A 5,242-nucleotide genomic window follows, 5' to 3' on the forward strand; every position below is an offset into this window, starting at 1 on the left:
ATTAACTCTTTTTATTAATGAAAATCACAGAACGTGGTGAGAATGTGTGAACTGATGTTGTGAATGTAAGAATGTAATGGCTGATGTGTGGTGTTTTGAATTGAGTTGCTCCTTCGATGCCACTGCTAGCTGTAGCAAGGAAGAATTCGCAGCAAGGGGCAGTGGCATAGCTCGAAACGCAAGTTCACATCTATGCAGAGTGCATTAGGGCCTGATAATATCCATCACGAATGATGAGAAATTGAGAATGTCAGAATTTTAATTCTAGGCATCGTATTGTCGGGCCGATACGCAGAAAACGATTCAGCTCATCAGCTTCGTGTTAGTTCATTTGTGTGTCCACGTCTAGGGGGTAATATAGACTTCTCACAATTCTACATAGACAATAAACTTAAATTTTAGAAACAGTTTCGAACATAACACAAAGCTTTTTAAGGCTTCCTCAGACATGAGCTTTTGTAGACAGTTAAGATTAAGTTGGCTTATGCACAAGCCCAAGCTATTTAGAAGGGGGCCCTTATTATCATCTCCCCTGAGCAACCCTTGTTCAGATAGAGCAGAGTTATCCGAACAATGCTTTGTTTAAATAGAAGCTGCTTAGGGGCGGCAACCATTTTGCAAGATTTCAGTTGAGAGGGCTCAAATTTTAGAGGAGACTTTTATTTTGGGATGCAAAGTAAGTAGTTTTGATCTAGCTTGCTTGATTTCATAGATTAGATCTAGTATGGGTAGTATAACTAGGGTTTAGGGTTGTACAAGATGCATATGGTTGTAGCCATCTAATTCTTGGTGCATGGTAGAGATCCACATGAATCTAGCCATCTAGGCATGTAGAGATCCAAATTCTTGATCCAATTTAAGGTTTAGATCTAGATCCAATGTGTGGCTCATGAATGGGGAATTTTGTATTTATTTAGGTGAATATGACAAGGTAGCTATATTAGATGGGAAATTTTCCATGTCATACGGATGAAACTTGATACATTGTTTTAGCTACATTTTTAATTTTAATTAACTAATTAAATTTTAATTAAATTGGCTGACACTTAATTTTTCCTTAAATTTAGAAATAGATGGAGGATGGATGTATGATTGCCGAGACATGGTCAAGAGTATATCCATAGTGTATCTGTTTTTGTAAGAGCTATCGACGAGGACAAATTGAAGGCGAATAAGCAGTACATACTTTGCCCATGTATTGATTGCAACAATAAGAATATACGGGACTATTCAAAGTATATCAAATCACACTTGATTGGAAGGGGTTTTATTGAGAGATATACATGTTGGATCGAGCATGGTGAAAAATAGGAAGAAGATGGTTATAACATCATCGACGGCGAAAAAGAACCAGAAGGTGGTTATAACATCACTGACAGTGAAGAAAAGCACGATGAAAATGAGGTTATGTTGGATGATGACAGCATTAATCTGGATCAAATGTTCCACGATGTAGAAGCTTTATGTAAAGAGAAAGGGTTTAAAAAACCCTAGGGCTTCATCGAGGACTCGTAGACTCCTTTAGTTTCGAGCTTTCAAGACATACATTGTGAGATCATGTGATGAAAAATTGGTTTGAATAATAAAATTGGCAGATCAAAGTGATTTAGCATAATGACATTAGGATGATGTTCATGAGTTGTTAAGATATTGCTTGGATAGAATAAATGGTTTGATGACAACAAAAATATTTGATTCTTTGTTTTGAATTTTTTATGAAATCATTGCCAAAGGGGGAGAGAGTTGCTCATTTTGGGAGAAATGTTTGTTTTTTTTCCTAAAAGGGGAAGCTATTTTTTTTGATTTTTTTTCACTTTGCATTTGATTTTAAAATCAAATCATGTCTGTTAAGAGGTTGCCAATATTCACATGAGGGTTGCCAATGTTTTCATCAAGGGGGAGATTGTAAGATCATGTAATGCAAAATTAATTTGAATAATGAAATTGGCATAGCAAAGTGATTTAGCAAAATGATGTTCATGAGTTGCTACGATGTTGCTTGGATATGCTTCGATAGCATAGATGGTTTGATACACTATTAGAAGTTGGGTATGTTTATGTTAGCGTGTTAGTTTTGCTTGGAGTTTGCGTGGTGTTGTGTCAACTGATCTTAAGTCAAGTCAGGAAGGACTTGTGCTCGTACTCATTTGATTTATATGTAGGTGTTACTAAAAAATGAATGTGGTCGATGACGGATCGACGAACTAGGTTTAGAGAGGAACTAAAGTTCGGCGACTAGGTTCAGGAGGAACTAAGGTCATGGTAATCGAGGATGTTATGGGGGACGTTCGAGCTGAGAGAACAATGCCTATAAAGACAAGGTTTCGTGATGGACACAGGATGCGATCTGATCGTGAGTGGACGTGAAGACTAATTCGTGTTGAGATAACAGTTAGTGTCAGAGACGGACTCTGAGTTGGTTACGTACATGCATGTATGCATGATTACGTGAGAGTTGTTGGTTAATTAGCTTAATTAGTGGAAGTTATTTGTCCTCTTTTGATTAGAGGAGTATAGAGGCCAGGTTAAATACGACTTGGAGTTATAGTTTGGCCACGTTTGTGTGTGTGGCTATCCAATAAATAGAGAGATTTATTGTATTGGGTAGACAACGTAGCAGAGAAAAATAGAGAAACTCTAGAGAGGGCTGTTTTGGGATTTCATGAAAATCCTTGTTGGATATTTTGGAGAGGTATCTTTTAAACTCATCTATGCAATGAAAATCATGTTTCGTAAGTTGATGAGTTGCCGATTTGAAATTTTCTCTCTGTTCTATATTCTGCGTGCTGGGTTTTGGTTTTCACTTAAATTCGTGTTTTTAGCGAGTTTCATCTTGGTTTAATCCATTTAAAACCTTACTATAATATCTAGTATTTGATCTGAGAAAATTTTGAGTAGCTTTGGTTTGATCTCGAGTAGTTTTTTGGTCAACTCGACTAAGTTTTGATCTACTCGATTTTAGTTGATACAGTCTGTTTCGACTAGGCATAATTCTTGATCTACATATCTGATTGACTCGATTCTTATTCGAATAGTTTTTTATTTGAATCTAGCTTCAGATGTCCAAATTTGAGGGCAATCATACCTATGGATCTTTCTCTACATCGTTTTTACTAGAGAATGTACAATCTATTTCGAGAGAAATACCGAGTTTAAATCGATTTTCGATTTGGGTGAGCTAATCTTTGATTTTGTTTCCACAATCATTCACCCCTGTCTGATTGGGTATTTTGCACATATTTGATCCTACATACATCCTAAAGATACAAAGCACAACCAATTCAAGGGCATGATGACTATCCGTACTCATAATTTGTATTGATGAAGAATACTACTGATGATCTTGTAACTTGATTTCTACAGTGCAACAAGCAACCACTGGCATTGTGCTCATCAGGTACCATGTTTTCCATTATATGGGTGCAACGAAGATGAACTTCAAAGAACTCATGGAGGTTTGTCATTCTACCAATATGATACTAGTTTCACCTTTTCATGTTCAATTGATTGTTATATATATTTTTTCTTTCATAGTGCAAGGAACGTGATCAAAGCCTGCTTCGGGAGTTCGAGCTAACAAAAAATCCAAGGCGAGTTGTGCTACATCTTACTGAGGGAGTTCATAAACTCTACAAGAGAATTTTATGATAAGGATTAGTAGATAGATAAGTAAATGTACTTGTATATGTGCTTGCATTATGAATCTTGAACACCGAATTTGGTTGTGCTTTGGCATATATGGTGACTCGTGGTTGTGATCCTATCTTATAAATTTCATGCCTGTGATGAATTGGAATGTGATATATACCACATGTAATGAATTTTACTGCTATATATACTGCATGTGATGTGTACACGCTACTATAGAACATGTCAATACAGATGGGTAAAAAGCTACAAAGCAGATGGTTTCCATTCTGTCTACACGAAAGGGTCGATGTTAATGACACATACAACAAAAAGTTCAGGAACCGTATGCTATAACAGATGAAGCAGATAGATAAAAGAGAATAACTGTCTGTATCTGGCTCATTAAAGCAGATGGCTTCTCTTGAGAAGTTGTCTATAATATCTGACTTAAAGCAGATGACTTCTCTTGAGAAGTTGTCTGCAGTAACAAACTTAAAGCATATAACTACTTTGGAGAAGGTGTTTGCAATATGTCTTGTGAAACCAATGATTGAATTTACATGTCATCGACTTTGTTCACAGGATAGTAGATGTCTCCTACATTAAGCATCTGGTTTACATTGCAATGTAGCAGACGGTTGCTACATTAAGCCATCTGTTATAATTGTACAACCCCAACTTTGTTTTTCCCCTTTTTTTTGCCTATCCTCAGTAATTGGTAACCATGCCCTCTCCGCAAAAAAAAGTATAAAACAACACACACACACCTCAAGACAAGGGAACAGAGGCCACCCAATCCACCATCATAGGAGATCAAAGGCCAATTTGCCTCCACGTCAGGCCGTCTAGCCTCTGATAAATAGAAACCCAATCTTCTCCTCTCAAGACACACAACACCACCATATTTCCTTCCATTACTCATTTCACCATTTAGAGCTTGTATTAGGAAGAGAGTAGTGAGAGGAGAGTCGGAGAAGGCATCAGGAATATTGCCACCTTCCACCTTTTGTACCTTGACGATATTGATCACTACTATGGAGTAGAGTTCCCCTTCCTTCAGTTGGGTAACACTTGATGTGATCTTGCCTATTTATTTACTTTACACATTCTTGATTATTCTATTTATCTAAGGGTCCCTTGACTAGATTATCAATTGTTATCATCCATTGCTAAGTCTATTTAATTTCTTTGTGCACACTTATCAAAGTATTAATTAATAATGTAGGCATGGTGCCAAGATATAGGTTAGCTGGAATGCTCATAGCCCCATGGGAAACTACATATAGTTGACAGCTATCATGAAATCAGCTACGTCTGGGTTATTTAAGTAGGTGACCGTAGAAGGTAGTCAGTCCCGTAAAGGGTCTGATATCCTTGCCCAAAGTAGATAAGTACTTAACCAAGTTTGCCAGTAAATATCTAAAGATAAGTGATCATATATTCGTGAAGCCTAGGTTGAAGGATCACTCATCTCATACTTCTCTCTTCCCATACAAAGCTTGCTTAATGTCCTACTTTAGAATTAGAATCAGATAGGTTCGTTGAACACTCTGTCGATGATTGGTAAACCACAGAACTTATGAATTTGTAGAAATAGTAGGGGATGCTTCAA

This window comes from Phragmites australis, chromosome 21, assembly GCF_958298935.1.
Source record: "Phragmites australis chromosome 21, lpPhrAust1.1, whole genome shotgun sequence".
NCBI lineage: Eukaryota > Viridiplantae > Streptophyta > Magnoliopsida > Poales > Poaceae > Phragmites > Phragmites australis.